Raw genomic sequence first — 17,427 nt, forward strand, 5'->3', positions numbered from 1 at the left:
TAATAATAGCACCTACCTTCGGAAGTTGTTATAAGGATCAAGTGAGATAGTATTTGTAAAACTCAGCATACTGCCTAGCACATAGTAGGCTTAACAAATACTTGTTTCCTTTCCCCAGTCTACCCTGTCTTCTCAGTCTTCACTGCCATAAACTTGGCAGAGTGATAGAGCATTGAACTAGAGTAAGGAAGACCTGAATTTGAATCCCTTCTCTGATACCACTAGCTGTGTGACCCTGGCCAAGTCATTTAATTCTTCTCAGCCTTAGTTTTCTCATCTACCTCAATGATTGTTGTGAGCATCAAATCTATCAACTAAGAAGCATTTGTTGTCTACTATTTACCAGACTGGGGATACAAATACAAAGAATAAAAAAAAATCTGCCCTCCTTCCAAACCATCCTTTACAGTACTTTCAAGCTTATTTTCCCTCTGCATAGATCTAGTCATTCCTTACTCCAAACCCTCCAATCATTATTTCCTCTTCATTTAATAGCCCTTTAAGTGCACTTCCCCCTTGGATCAGACATAATGCACTACCAACTTTTAGTTATCTATTAAATTGGTTTAATTGTCTCTATTGCTTCCTAATATGTATGTCCATATTAGTGCTGCCTCAGACTATAAGTAAGCATCTAGACAGTCGTGCCCATGTGTTTAATTTGCTTTGCATGAGGCCACATATTCATAATAGTAAATAAATGGCTCCATAAATGAGGAGGACAATGATGAATAGGGATCCAACATTGTCTGTATATACACACATCATCATTATAAAAATTATGTATCAAGTGCATAGTAATGTCAGATACACCAGAAGACAAGTTGTATAGTCTCCTTCCCCAGGAGTCTATAGAGTCAAGGATATTTGGTAGCTTATAATGCAAACAGACAGATTCTGAACTCTAGTTAAACTAACCCAATACAGCATTACGTCAATTCACAAGTTTTCTAAGAAAAAAGTTCCTTTTGTCATAACCCACTCACTTTTCAACCCCTTTCAGTTTGGCTTATATCCCCTTAATTCCACTAAAACAGCTTTTATCCAAGGTCACTAATTACTTTCTCATTGTCAAACCCAAAGGTCTTTTTTTGAGACCTCATTCTCCTTGCCTTCTCTCTAGCTTTTGACACTGTACCACCCTGCCTTCTTTCCTTGTTTGACTTCTAGGCTGCTTGTTCTTTGGGTCCTCCTCTTACCTCTGACCTTTTACCCCACCTTTTCTCCCTTGGTGATTTAATCAACTTCAGTAGCTCCAATGATCATCTCTAACCTCTCCCCTGAACTTGTCTGGATTTCTGATAGCCTGCTAGGTATACACAATTACCATGTCCTACTAGCTCCTTAAATTCACAGAATTCAAGAGTTGGTCTCAGAGGACACATCCCCTTTACAATATATAAGTGGTCATCCAGCCTTAGCTTCAAGACCACTAATAAGAATGAATCCACCTTCTCTCAAGGCAGCCCATTTCAGCTGTGGACAGCTCCAATTGTTATGTCTCAGGCTTATAACCTCAGTATTATCATTGACTATTTTGTTTTTAAAGTGAATCCATTGATATACGATGGGAATGTAATATCTGGATTTCAACAAAGTTATCTGGAAAAGTTTCTCCTGCTGATCTTATGGACAAGATGGAAAAATATTGGCGAGATGATAGCACATTTAGTTACATACAGAACTGGGTGAACAACTAGACCCAAAGAGTAGTCATTATTGGTTTGATGTCGATTTATAATGGGGTTTCTACTGTAGTGTCCAGGGATTAAGGCATGGCCCTATCCTCATTACCATTTTTTATCAATGATCCAGATAAAGGCATCAAATTTGCAGAAGATTTGAAGCTAGGACCATAAGAAGTACAGCCAACACAGTAGATAACATAGCCTAATCCAAAAACGTCTTGGCAGTCTAGGATGGCACATAATATGACACATAGGAAATCACATAAGATGACATTTAGTAGAGGTATATGGAAAGCCTTATCCTCAGGTCTTCCCCATTACTGTCCAGGGCACCCCCCTCCTTCGAGTCACCTATGGTTATGACTTTCCTATCCTAACTTCTTGCTTTGGTTCATACCAATCAGTTGATAAATCTCATCAGTTCTATTATGACACATCCATTCCCTTTTCTCCACTCTCACAGATATCACCCTAGTCCAGGCCACCATCACCACCTCCCTGAACTGTTTATTGCAATAGCATCCTATTGGTCTTCTTGTCTTAAGAATCTCCCCTTCCCCAGTTCACTCAGCTCCCAAAGTGATTTCCTTAAAGCATAGGTCTGACATGTCATATAGCACATGCTATCAGGCAGCCAGGTAGCGCAGTAGATAGCGTGCCTGACCTGGAGTCAGGAAGACTCATCTTCCTGAGTTCAAATCCAGCCTCAGTCACTTACTAGCTGCATGACCCTGGGCAAGTCACTTAACCCTGTTTGCCTTAGTTTCCTCACCTGTAAAATGAGCTGGAAAAGGAAATGACAAACCACTTCAGTGTCTCTGCCAAGAAAACCTCAAATTGGGATATGAAGAGTCAGACATGACTGAAAAACAACCAAAAGTCGAGTCATGCTCTCCTCTCCCAACTCAATAAACTTCAAAGGCTCACTATTAACTAGGGTTAAAAAGAAATCCTTTTTTGTCATTTAAAGTTTTTCACAACTTTAAATGTCCTCATCCTGTCCTTCCTGCCTTATCACAAGTTTACTCTTCTCTACTCAGTTAATGGTCCAACTATACTGGTCTACTCACTGCTCCTCATGTATGGTTCTTCATCACCCATCTATATGCCTTTGTTCTTACTGTTCCTTATACCTGGAATTTTCTCACTCCTCACCTCCATCTCTTGGAATTCCTTCAGGACTCAGCTCAAGCACTGCCTTTTGAATGAAGATTTTCTGAGTCCTCCAATTACTAGTTCCTCCTCCTCCTCCTCCCCGTCAAAGTTACCTAAAATCTTCTGTGTTGGGGAAGAATGTCAATTGGGAGGCCATTGCAATAGTCCAGATGAGAAATGATGAGGCCCCAAACAGAGGAAGTGACTTGTGAGGAGTGAGATTGTGTCAGATTCAAGAGATGGGGAGGGGAGAAGAGCAAGATTTGGCAAGTGAGTAGATATTTGGGGTGATGGAGAGTGAAGAGTTGAGGAGGACCCCCAGCTTGCAAACCTGGGTGACCAGAAGGATGATAGTGATGTCAAGAGAAATAGGAAAAAGTTTTAAACCTGGATGACCCAGAGACATATTTAAAACTCAATGTACCTCAAGCTAAACTCATTCTCTTTCCTCCTAAATGATAGATTCTTAACGTCTAAGCCCAAGAATAGATTTAGATTTTCATGAACATAAATGTGGGGACTGAGCCAAGATGGTAGAGTAAAAACAGGAATTTCACGTGACTCCCACTCCAAATACCTCTAATATCTGTAAAATATGACTCTAAACAAATTTTAGAGTTACAGAACTCACAAAAAGACAGAGAAACAAATCTGCTAAAGGTAGCCTGACAGGCCAACAGGAAGGGTCTATCACACCAAGCTGGGAGCTGTGTGCAATCCTGCATGAATTGCCAGCAACCAGACCCAGTGTGGCCGCGACCGGTGGCACAGACCGGCAGGAGCAGACTTCAGAAGAGTGAATCACCAGCAGCTGTGGGTGGTTTCCAGACTTCTTAATCTATAGATGCCAAAGAGAAAGTAAAAGGTCAGTGGGGAACTCTGTTGGAACCAGGTGTGGTCTGGCCCCTGCCCCTGGGGTGAGAAGTGGCGGAGGCACAGCTGCTGCAGCTGCTGCCACCACGTGGTTGCCTCCAGACCTCCTGGCCTACAGACTGTAGGGGAACCAAGCGACTATTCAGAGGGTAATTGCTCTTGCTTTGACCCGCTTGGATCTGGATCATGGTCCTGGGGTATGTGGTCAATGTGCCAGAACTTGGGGTGTCTGTAGAGAGGGCACCCTCCTCATAGCTCTGATGACACCTGCAAAAACCCCAGCGATTTGAGACACAGATCTCTGTACTCTGGAAGCAGAGTTCTACCTTGGCAAAGAGCTCAAAAGTCAAGTAATTGGCTGGTAAGATGAGCAAGCAGAGGAAGCACAATAAAACCATAGAATCCTTTTTTGGAGACAAAAAGGATCAAAACATGTCACCAGAAGAAGTCAATGAAGTCAAAACTCCTGCATCAAAAGCTTCCAAAAAAATATAAGCTGGAGGAGCTCAAGAAGGATTTTTAAAATCAAGTAAAGGAAGTGGAGGAAAAACTGGAAAGAGAAATGAGAATGATGGAAGAAAATAATGAAAAGCAAGTCAACAGCCTGCTAAAGGAGACCCCCCAAATACTGAAGAAAATAAAACCTTAAAAATAGACTGACTCAAATGGCAAAAGAGGCCCAAAAAGTCAATGAGGAGAAGAATGCCTTAAAATTCTAATTGCTAGGATGGAAAAGGAATTTCAAAAACTCACTGAAGAGAATAACTCCTTCAAAATTAGATTAGAGCAAATGGAAGTTAATGACTTTATGAGAAATCAAGATACTATAAAGCAGATCCAAACAAATGAAAAAATAGAAGGCAAAGTAAACTATCTCATTGGAAAAACCACTGACCTGGAAAACAGATCCAGGAGAGATAATTTAAAAATTATCAGACTACCTGAAAGCCATGATCAAAAAAAGAGCCTAAAAATCATCCTTCAAGAAATTCTCAAGGAAAAATCCCCTGATATTCTAAAATCAGAGGGCAAAAGAGAAATTGAAAGAATTCACTGATCACCTCTTGAAAAAGATTCCAAAAAGAAAACTCCTAGGAATATTATAGCTAAATTCCAGAGTTCCCAGGTCAAGGAGAAAGTATTACAAGCACTCAAAAAGAAACAATTTGAGTATTGTGGAATCACAATCAGGATAACACAAGATCTAGCAGCTTCTACACTAAGGGATCGAAGGGCTTGGAATATGATATTATGGACGTTAAAGGAGCTAGGATTAAAACCAAGAATCACCTACCCAGCAAAACTGAGTACAATGCTTCAGGGGAAAATATGGTTATTCCATGAAATAGAGGACTTTCAAGTATTCTTGATGAAAAAACAAGAGCTGAAAAGAAAATTTGACTTTCAAATACAAGAAGCAAGAGAAGCATGAGAAGGTAAACAGGGAAAAGAAATCATAAGGAACTTATCAAAGTTGAACTATTTACATTCTTACATGGAAAAATGATAATTGTAACTCATGAGACTTTTCTCAGTATGTTTTTTTTTACATGCAACTAGGAAATAAGATATACAGCCACTGGGGTATAGAAATCCATCTTGACCTACTAGAAAGTTAGAGGGGATATGGGGGGGGGGAAGATATAAGAAAGAGCAGATTGAGGGAAGGGGTATTCAGTAGGCTTCCTATCTTGGGGTGGGGGGTAGGGGAAAGATGGGGAGAAAATTTGTAACTCAAAATCTTGTGGAAATGAATGTTGAAAACTAAAAATACTTAAAAAAAAAAGAAAAAAACATGAATAGGGAAAAAATTACATCTTTATTTTTCTCTAGCTTTTGACTGAAATTTGACATTTCCTTCAATTATTTAAAAACATAATTCCGAGGAGATGATAAGATTCACCAGATTGCTGACGGGGTCCATGATGTAGAAAGTGTTAAGAACTCTTGTCCTAAGCTCTGCTCTCTTCCAGACTTCTCTATTTCTATAGAAAGGGGATCATCTCCAGCCATCCTTATCTATATCTTACCATTGGACCCAGGAGGCTCCAGAGGAGGAAATGAGGCTGGTGACTTTGTACAGCCCTTCCTCACTTAAATCCAATTTGCTTTCAAGTCATGGCATCATCTTCCTGATGTCACGGTCCTCTTCAAGAACAAAGGACAGACAATGTCTATAAAAAACACCACTATCCTTTCAGTGTCTCAGGGTCTCAGTCTTGATATTATCCCTGATTCCTTCCCACATCCAATCAGCTGTCAAATCTTGCTGTTTCTACCTTTATATCATTTCTCACATCCAACCTTTCTCACACAGCTACCATTTGTAGTGGCAACCATACTGGCATACCCAGGATGGCTGCTAGCACAGGTTCTTAGATCTGCTTTACTAGGCAAGATAGCTGTTTAAGGCGTCAACAATCTTCTAAAATTACATTCACCAGTTCAGGGGAAAAGTCAGCACCCTGAACTTCAGAGAAAATACAAACAGAGAAAATACAAGCAGAGAAGTAAAGACCCACAGTCAGGGTTCTGACTGCCTGAATCAACTATACACTTTACATATATACCTGGATTAAGAGAGCCTTTACATCTGGGTTGTCAGGGAGCTCTGAACATAGGGCCACTCAGAATCTCAACTAAGGAATCACAAGATCCTTTTCATAAGCGAGCTCCCAAAACAAAATACCAACTCAAAGTATATATATACTTCTCAGAAGCAGAAGGCATCACAACCCTCAGTGCCTAATTAGAAAGTAGCAAAAGGTGTGAAAGCCTTCCTATAAGCACGTTTCCCCTAAGCAAGCTTTCCTTAATGGGCTCCACCTGAGGCCTATTAATGGGCAGAGGAGATCTTATATCTCATTAACATCACACCATCTTAATTCAGGCCCTTAACACCTCTTACCTATGTTATCCAACAGCCCTGGCCACTACACCAGAGATCTCCTTACAAATTGACATCAAGCCAATAATGACTACTCTTTGGGTCTAGTGATTCAACCAGTTCTGTATGTAACTAACTGTGCTATCATCTAACCAATATCTTTCCATCTTGTCCACAAGATAAACAGGAGAAAATGACAGATAACTGCTGAAATTCTGGTTGCTCTCTGTGCCCCAAGTCTCTCCCCATTCCAATCCACCCTCCACTCTGCTGCCAAAGTGATTTTCCCTAAGTACATATCTAACCATGTGACTCCCATATTTAATCAAACCTAGTAACTTTCAGAATAAAATAAAAACTCTTATTTAACTTTTAAAGCCCTACGAAGCTTAGCCCTTTCTTTTTGCCTCATATTCCTTCTTTTCCTTAAGATGCAACTCAACCTTCATATGTATAATTGATATATTGCTTGCCTTTTCAAGAGGCTCGAGAGGGCCAGGAGGGAAGGAGAGAATTTGGAACACAAAATTTTAAGAAATGGATGCTATATTTTAAGAAATGTAATTGGGAAACTTTTTAAACAAAATGAATGAATCAGATTAAATCTAAAACAAATATATACAAAAAATAAAAAGATGCAGCATCAAAAATCATATGTGAAATTTTTCTTTTCCCTCAAATGCTAATGCTTTCTCCTCCCAGACTACTTTCATCTGCTCTGTATGTCTCTTGTATATACCCAGTTATTTACATATCATCTCCTCCATTAGAATATACATTCTGATGGCAGGGACTGGGTTTTGCTTTTCTATCCTAACCAGCTACCTCCCTTTTTCTCTGCTCTTCTCCCTTATTCTTCCTAAACCTACACTTTTTTTTTCTTTTTGGAGGGCAATTGGGGTTAAGTGACTTGCCTAAGGTCACACGACTAGTTTTTTTTGTGTGTGTGTTAAGTGTCTGAGGTCCGATTTGAACTCAGGTCCTCCTGACTCCAAGGCCGGTGCTCTACTCACTGCACCACCTAGCCGCCCCTAAACCTACACTTTTGCTCCCTAGAACCTCCGGTCACCCTCCCTCCCTCCCTGTTCTCCTAGCCCATTATCCCAACTCTGGCCTCCCTTTCATTCCTTGGTTCAACCAGATTCCGTCCTCTACTTTTTATCTGTCTGTGTCCCCTTGCCCTATCACCCCTCCTGCCCTGCCAGATCCAGCCCTGGAGTTCTCCTCCCTTCTGCCTTCTCCAGGAGAGTCATTGGTTGTCCGTCCTTTTCTCTACATGCACAGCCGACCTCCTTTTCCAATCACACACCTATCCAATTGCATCCTTGATGCTGCTTTATGACTCATTAGTAATATGTTCCAGTCTTACTCATGCCCATCATATACTTCTCCCTTGTCCTTTGGGTGAACTGCACCCTAAATTGTTCAGAAATGGGTATTTTATGAATTGCAGTCACATAGTAGCACCAGAAAAATACTGCTAATAATAATTAATAATAAGCTAGCATTTCTGTAGTGCTTTAAGATTCATCAAGCACCTTACAAATATTGTCTCATTTTATCCTCATAACTCTGGGAGTTAGGTACTATTATTATCCTCTTTTTACAGATGAGAAACTGAAGCAGACAGAGGTTAAGTGACTTGCCCAGGGTGTCACAGCTAGTAAAGTGTCTAAGGCTGATAACATATTACTATGACTTGTGCACTGGATGTGGTGAAAAGATGGCCTCAGAAGCCTTTTTAACTGGGATAGGAGGTAGGCCAAGAATAAGAGATAAGACATAGACAGCTTGAGTGTGGGCCTGGGAGCCATGAAATATTAAAAGAACTAGCGAAGGCCTCTAGCATGTTGGATGGAGCCTCTGTGGAGGATTTACAGCAAGATACAGAAAAGAAACTGCACATGATGAGAGGGTGTAGTTGGGGAACATCTGTACCAGGCTTTCCTGGCCCTGTTCCTGACTCTCTCTAGACTTCAGAACCATGGCCCCTCCACTGATGGTTCGTCCTGGGACTTCCCTCAGTGCCTGGGGCCTCCTTGCCCCTTCAGCCCCCTCACCAGGGAATATCCCTCCACCAGCCTGCCCCTGTTCTTCCATTGATGAATTCCTCCTGAAGTTTCAATTTGCCTTCTTGCCTTCATTCCCTCCCTGCCCTGCCTGCTCCTGACTTTCTGAACTTCAAAACATGACCCCAAGCTAGAGACCTATGGTCTCTTTGTTTGTGCTTGTATCCCAGCATTTAGCACAGTGTTGGCACATAGTAAGCACATAATAAAGCCTTCCTCCTTCCCTCCTTTTCTTCCTTCCCTTCTTTCCTTCATTTCTTTCTTCCCTCTCTCCCTCCCTCCTTTCCTTCCTGTCTCCTTCCCTTCCTTCCTTCCTTGCTTTCTTCTTTCCTCCCTCCCTCCTTTCCTTTCTCCCTTTCTCATTTATTTCTTCTTGCTTCCTTCCTTTTCCCTTTCTTCCTTTTTCCTTCCCTCCCTCCTTTCCTTCTTCCCTCCCTTCATCTCTCCTTTCTTTCCTCTTCCCTCTCTCTCTCCTTTTCTTCCTTCCTTCTCTCCTTCCTTCCTTCCTTCCTTCCTTCCCTTCCTTCCTTCCTTCCTTCCTTCCTTCCTTCCTTCCTTCCTTCCTATGCTTGGACCATAATAGGTGCTATATAAATGCTTCCCTTCCCTTCTATGAAATCATGCACCCAAGAAGTAATTAATAATTATTTATTTTATCTTCACTGAACACTAGCAATGTAGCAAATACTGCAAAAACTACAGGAAGTATAGCCATGGTCTCTCTAAATACAGGGTGTCCCAAAAATCTTATGCTTTAATAAACTTAAAATGCACTAAGACTTTTGGGACACTCTGTATATAGATCCAGCCAAACTAAAAACAACAAACATTGGGTAGGGGTGGGGGTGGGGGTGGAATGAGACTATTCCATGACTTATACAACCACTCCTTCCCACTGACCCTGGGCCCACAGTGTGATTCACAGAAGTCTTGGATCAGGTGTGAAGCCCTGGATAAGGATGCCCTAGAATGGTGGGTGAGTAGGTACAGTCAGAACCTTCAGGCACTGAGTGAGCCTGGGGGTGGAGGTGGGGTCCAAGCAAGTCCCCTTACAAAAATGTCTGAGGAGGGAGAACATCATTGCAAGGGCTAGCCAAGATGTTCCCCTGAGATGCAAGGATACCATGGGGGGAGTCCAGGGAATGGAACATGGTGATGCAGACTTCCATCCAAGGTATGGAGTCTGAGAGCAGCAGACATGGATTCCCAGGGTGAAGCTTGCAGAGCCTAGCATGTGGCCATTTTTGTTTTGTAGTCTCCTATGGACTTTTCTGGACGTGTCCTGATTATTGAGGTTGGAGGTTCTGGAAATGTCCTCTAACAACAGCAGCTGTTGGGCCTGCCCATCACAGGTGTCTTAGCTGTTCCCAGGAAAAGATAATATAATCAGGCTGATCATGCTGGAACAACAGGGGTGCAAAGAGGGCCCTATGAAGCACAAGAAGCTGTCAGCATGACCTTGGACAAGTCACCCACTCTCCAGACTTCCCTTCAGTTTTCTTATCTGTCAAATGCATGGTATAGTGGCACACACCTGTAATCCCTATTTCAGGGAATGCTGAGGCTGATGGATTATCTCTGGAGTTCTGAGCTGCAATGGAGCTAGAGCTAATTGGATGTCTGCAACTGTCTAGTATCAGCATGATGAGTCGCTGGGAGCAGGGTGTCACCAGGTTGTCTAGGGAGGAGTCAGCTGGACCAGGCTGAAAAGAGTACAAGTCAAAATTTCTGTGCCAGCCATCAGCGAGATCTGGTCTATAAGTGCCCACTGTGCTTCCAGCCCAACTGACATGGGAACACTTGACCTCAAACAAACAAACAGTGGGCTGGATTTAGCAAGCTGATGGACAGTCCTCAAGCCCCAGTGGTATCATTGTTGTATTATTTAGTCAGTCAACAAACATTTATGTGCCTGCTCTGTGCCAGGCATTGTACTAAGCACTAGTGATACAAAAAAAGGCAAAAGATAAGTCCTGTCCTCAAGAATCTTATAATCTTTTTTTTTCATTAGCTAGTAGAGTTTTTTAATTTTAATTTTTAAAAATTATTTTTATTTTGTTAAATATTTCCCAATTACATATAAAGAAATTTTAACAATCGGTTTTAAAAATTGTGAGTTCAAAATCCTTTTCCTCCCTCAAGCCCCTCCCCCCTCCTTGAGAAGGCAAGCACTTTGATTTTAATTATACATATGAGGTCATACAGAACATATTTCCATATTAGGCATGTTGCCAAAGAAAATAGAAACAAAATAAAACAATAAAATAAAATTTTAATAGTATGCTTCAATCTCTATTCAGAGTTCTTTCTCTGGAGATAGCATTTTTCATCATGGATCCTTTGGAATTATCTTGGATCATTGTCTTGATCAGAGTAGCTAAGTCTTTCACAGTTAATCATTCTTACAATTTATTGCTGTTACTGTGTACAGTGCTCAAGGAGTTTATAATCTAATGGGGGAGAGAACATGTAAACAACTATGTACAAACAAGCTGTATACAGGATAAACTGGAAATAATTAATAGAGAGAAGGCAGTAGAGTTAAGTGAGAGTTTGGGAAAGGCTTGCTCTAGAAAATGGGATTTTAGCTGGGACTTGAAGAAAGTCAGGAGGAGGGAGAGCATTCCAAGCATGAGGGACCACTAAAGAAAATGCTAGGAGTTATGGAGCGTCTTGTTCAAGGAGCAGTAAGAAGGCCACAGTCACTGAATCAAAGAGTGTGTTGGGGGAGAAGCTAAGATTTAGGAAGACTGGAAAGGCAAGAGGCATCTAGGTTATGAAGGGCTCACAAAATGAGAAAGGAAGGAAGGCCCCTAGCATTCTGGGTAGACTTCCTATTGCAAACTCTTGGGAACACATGGACAGGAGTCATACAGGTAGTATAGGCATGGATGGGGTTGTGGACTGGTTGTTGTTTTTGCATTTGTATTCTCAGCGCTTAGAATAATACCTGGTATGCAGGAGGCACTTAGTAAGAGATGGTTGATTGATTGCCTTATTACATCATTGAAAGGAAATAATCTATTCACTGGAGTACTGGGGTGAGGCCCTTCAAGTCGGAATAAGCTATGATTCTACAACATTGTCCCAACTCATCCCCATTTGGAAGAAGGGGAGGCTAAGTGATGATCTTGGAAAACGACTGGCCAGCTTCTGGGGGAATAGTGTGAAGAAAGTGCCTGCAGGCAGCTGCACTGAATAAACTCAGTCAGCCAGCTTCTCTCTGGGCCGCCTCCATATTTCATGTTCCCAGCTGACTGCTATCAGAAAGCTCCCGAAAGAAGGATAGAGTGCAACAAGATGAGAGTTAGAGTTTGATGGGAGGAGGAAGGAGGAAGATGGAAGAGAAAAAAAAAGATAAAGCATAAAACCTTTAATAAACCATGAGATATCCTCAGGGAACATTCTGGGAAGAAAGGAGAAAGCTCCCAGTTGGCCAGGGAGCAACCATGCAGGGGATCCAATGTGTCAGATACAAATGTGTACTACACTCTGTAGACATGGGGAAGATTAAAAGGGCATGGATTCTGCAGGGGGAGGTGAGGAGAGAAGGAGGTAGAGATGGTGCAGAAGAATGAAATCCCTCAATCCCAGTTCCAGACAATGTCTAAAGAGTGCTGAGAGCTCTCATCAGAGAAAGGCATTCCATTTTGCGAATTAGCACAAGTGATAGACCTAAGGGAATTCCAGCATCAGGCCTAAAAGAAATCTAACAAGCTTGGTCTTATCCCGCAATTTCTCTCCTGGACAGTTTTCAGAGGCAAAAAAATGGTTGCATAGGAAACGATGATGTTGACAGAGCCTGTGGATATAGGGCACTAGAAGGGAGTAGAGCTAGTTGTTGTTTGTCTTTTGTTCTTGAAAAGGACCATGACACCAGGAAGGTGATGCCATGACTTGCAAGTGAATTGGATTTCAGTGAGGGAGGCTGTGCAAAGTCACTAGCCCCCCTTTGTCCTCCCAAGCTATCTGGGTCCCAGGGGCAAGATAGAGATCAGGACAACTGGAGATGGTCCTGGATACAGTGGGAGACCTTGGCCTTATTACCTATTGGATTCTGGGACTGGTAAAATGTACCACCTGCTATCCAAGGGAAATTTGATATATTGCAAAGAATAGAGGACAGGGAAACAAAAACTGGGTGAGTGCAGGTCCTAGGTACCTCCTTACCTTGAGGCTGTTAGTGGATGTGCCTGTCTCAAGTCTCTCCCCACTCCAATTCATTCTTCATTCAGCCACTAAAGCGATTATCCTAAAATGTAGGTCTAATCATGTTCCCTGCCCCCCTTCAACTTAATAAATTCCAATGGTTTCCTATTGCCTCCAGGATCAAATACAAAATGCTTTTGGGTATTCAAAGCCCTTCATAACCTGGCCTTCTTTTACCTTTCCAGTCTTCTTACACCTTACTCCCAGACATACTTTTTGATCCAGTGACACTGGCCTCCTGGATGTTCCATGAACAAGACTCTCCACTTCTCTGCTCCAGGCATTTTCCCTGGCTGTCCCCCCATGCCTGGAATGATCTCCCTCCTAATCTCTACCCTTGGATTCCCTTTTAAGGCCCAACTAAAGAACCTGCTTCCTTCAGGAAGCCTTTCTCTACCCCTCTTAATTCCAGTGTCTTCCTTCTGTTAATTATTTCCTATTTATCTTGTATATAGCTTGCTTTGTATAGATTTGTTTGCATGCTGTATCCCCCATTAGACTATAATCTCCTTGAGGGCAGGGACTATCCTTTGACTCTTTCTGTATCCCCATCACTTAACACAGTGCCTGGTACAGAGTAGGCACTTGATACGAGTTTAGTGATTGACTGAAGTCATGATTCTGCCATTAGCTATGTGTGAACTTGAATGGCACAGAAGGAAGAAAACCTATTAATAGAGTCAGAAGACATAGAATTATATCCTGGCTCTACTATTTATTCCTTATGGTCAATGACCTTGACACCTTGGTCAACTCACTTGACTTCTTTGGCCCTCAGTGTCTTAATTTGTAAAAAGGGGGCTTTCAGCTAGACTAGCATTTCTCAAACTCTTTGGTCTCAGGAAGCCTTTACATTCTTAAAAATTACTGAGGAACCCTAAGTGCTTTTGTTAGTATCAGTCATATTTACCATAAAGGAAATTAAAACAATTCAGTATTACTACAAAAATAGCTTTGACCCTGCAGACCCCCTGAAACTATCTTGGACATGCCCAGGGATCCTCAGATTGAACAATGAAAACTTCTGATGATCTCCAAGATCTCTTTCTTTTTTGGCTTTTTTTTGGGGGGGAGGGCAACGGCAAGTGTCTGAGGTTGGATTTGAACTCAGGTCTTCCTGACTCCAGGGCTGGTGCTCTATTCACTGCGCCACCTAGCCACCCCTCCAAGATCTCTTTCAGCCTTTACACTTCTTAATTTCTGAGGTTCTTCCAGTTCTAAAAACCTATGATAAAATGTGAGTTATCATTATTCCTTATATTTTTTCAACCTTTTGCCCACTACAGCTAATCTCCTCAGTCACCTTCTGGGGTGACAGGCATGTAGCTCAGCAGGCCAGGTGACATTTTTCTTAATGGGCCCCCTCAGAGGATGGTTAAAAGCTTTTTTTGTGGGGGATGCCTTATGAAGGCCATTTATGCTTGATTCAGCATCTCTCCAGGCAGTGCAAAAAACAAATTTGTTCTTTGCAAATCTCAGTCAGGAATTCTTCCTATTCCCTGCCACATTCACCTCGAAAATTCCAAGATCTCTCCCATTTGCTGAGTGAAAGAGCAAAGGAAAAATTAATGCTAAAAATCACCCCTCTTCTTGCTAGCTAGGTTCTCTGATTTCAAAGACTTCAGCTGCAAAAGAGTCTTAGCTTTCTGTGCAACTAACTTTTACCATAATGAAGCTTGCAAGAATAAGTTCCAATATCCTTCGATCTTGTCGGCACTCCTTTGGGGACAGACCCAACAAATTAATGGCACCTGTTTCTATCACAAGAGCACAGAAGTAACCAGCAATAGAATTTGAAAGTTTATCTACTACAAAACAAAACAAAATTGGGGAATAAATATCTGGCCCAATTTCCCTGGAAGTGGCATGACCAGAGTGTATCTGCCTGTAGCAGGTAAGCAAAGGACTGGAGGAAGATAGAAATAGAGGCAGGGAAACCTGTTGGGGGCTACTGAATTTGACTTGATATAAAGAGCAGTAGACATGGTCACTTAACTATCTTCTTCTTTCCATGTGGATTCTTCAAGATGGGTGACAGGTAAGGCATTTAATCTCTTCTTATTTGTAAAAATTAGGGAAACTGACTATAAGACCCATAAGACCTTCCAGCCCTAAGCCTCTGACTACCTCCCCACCTTGGGGTCTACATCAGATCTGCTTTCTGCAGTGTGTCAGCCAGTTCATAGCCTTGAAAAGGAACTATAGAGATAATCCAGTCCAAGACTTTCAATTTGTAGATGTGGAAACTGAAACCCAGAGAGCTTAATTGATTTATTGGAAGTCACTGTTATAGGAATGGGAATGTAAGATCTTTCCTGCCCCTTGGCCCTTTGATAAGCTTAAGTGACTCTGAGAACCTTCCTTGATTTGAAAATATACTCTGCCCCCTAATAGGCTGAATGTGGTCACATGGAGCCTGTGGTGGGAGGCTTGTTTTCAGGAATGCCCACACCTTGGTGCTGTGTGATTGGGCAGTGGGTCAAGAGGGTTGTGACATTCTCTGAGCCAGGAGAAGGCTATATATACCCTGATGTGAGGTTTGCTTTGGGGCTCACTTTGAGAAGTGTTGTATGATTTGACCAGATGAGACTCTGGGTAGCCATTGAACTAGTTATTTACAAGATATATGTAGATTATCTGGAAGGTAATCTGAGAAGAGGAGGTATTTTTTTTTTTTTTTTGCTTTTTGGAAGGGGGAATGCAGGGCACTTGGTGTTAACTGACTTGCCCAAGGTCACATGGCTAGTCTAAGGCTGGATTTGAACTCAGGTGCTCCTGACTCTAGGGCGGGTACTCTATTCACTGTGCCAGCTACCCCGTGTTTCCCCGATAATAAGACACTGTCTTATTATTTTTTTTGGAAAGAAAAGCACCAGAGGGCTTATTTTCAGGGGAGGGCTTATGTTGTCCTGCCTCAGCTCTCCTCCGCGGCACTGCTCTCAATGGCGCCAGCAGCTCTGATTGGATGCAGCTCGGAGCGCGGCGTGAGTTTCACCTGGGGGGGGGATGGTGCATACAGAGGGTACCGTAATGTAGCGTGTAGCGCAGGGGATCACCTTCACTACACTAGCAATCTCAATAGGGCTTATTTTCGGGGGACGGCTTATTTTAGAGGAATCTTACACAGTAAGGGGAGGGCTTATTTTCGGGATAGGTCTTATTACCAGGGAAACACGGTAGCCTCCCCAGAGGAGGTATTCTTTACCTGGTGGCCTTTGAGTTTACTGCAAAGAATGCTGGGAGGACCAGGAAAAGCCTCTTATACAGAAGGGGGCTTTAAGAAGGCCAAGGAAACTGCAAGGCAAAGGTGAGGGGTCAGAGCATTCTAGGTAGGAAGGGCAGCTAGTGAAAGGCATGAAAATAGGAGATGGAGTGAGGTATTTGAGGGCCTGAAAGAGGCCATTGCTAGCTGGACTGTGAAGGAGAGGTCCACTCTAGTCCTCTTATTATGCTGGAAAAAAGACTAAGGTCTCCCATTACATCTGGGGCCACTGCCAGTTGTCTTGACCTATGTCTGGCCACTGGACTCTGATGACTCTGGAGGAGAGAGTGAGGCTGATGACTTTGCACAGCCCTGCCTCACTTAAATCCAATTCACTTGCAAGTCACGGCATCACCTTCCTGATTTCATTGGTTCTCTTCCAGAAGGAAGGACAAACAGCAACAACAGTTATGCTGACAACCCTTTTCTGGACAGCTCCAACTTGTCTATGTCAAGGGAGTAAGGAGCAAAGCTGGGATCTGCATCCTCACCTTGTTACTCTGTTCCCAGGACTCTTTGCTTGATGTGATGCTTCCTCTCAGGGAATCTCATTTCTTCTGAGTTCCTCAGAAGCTTCTGTGAGAAGAATGAGGTTTGAGTACTGACTCTGACATTTACCAAAGACAGGAGTATAGGCAAGTCATTGAGAGGATCATCCATCCAGAGCCAGAAGAGACCTCAGAGAGCGCTGTATCCGATCCTCTTATTTCACAGAAGGAGAAACTGAGTCCCATAAAAGTGAAATGACTTGCTTGGAGTCACACATATGATAACATCCAGCATTCACACCCAGGTCCTCAGATCCCAAATCCAACATGTATTCAAGTAGAGCACTTTGGTGAGCCTCAGTTTCCCCTTCTGTAAAATAGGGAGGTTGGATTCTTTTGGTCTCTAAGGTCTCTTTTAAATCCATGCCACTGTTGATGATTGTAGGGAAGACATTTTTGGCTCCCTGAACTTCTATTTTTTTCCCCTAAGTTCTAATAGACAGGTAGGCTAGATGGTTTGAACATTTGTTGAGATGTTGGTTTGAAAAGCTGATTGAGAGGCATAAATTTAGCATTCAGGTTCTGAACAGGTCATATTTTATAGCCAAAAAGAAATTCATTTGCAATGATCAATCCCCCAGGGCCTAGAATAACTAAGGACAAAAAGCCAAACTGGCTGCTTTGGGAGATATCAGGTGGCACTGACCTAACCTGGCTTGGTCAGAACACTGTTCTCACTGGTATGATGATGTGTTCCCAGAGGGCAGAAGGAAGAGAAAAGAGAAAATTTTAAAAG

This window comes from Petaurus breviceps, unplaced genomic scaffold, assembly GCF_028583685.1.
Source record: "Petaurus breviceps papuanus isolate PSGF00001 unplaced genomic scaffold, PetGlider_PUasm1.0 90692, whole genome shotgun sequence".
Classification (NCBI taxonomy): Eukaryota; Metazoa; Chordata; class Mammalia; order Diprotodontia; family Petauridae; genus Petaurus; species Petaurus breviceps.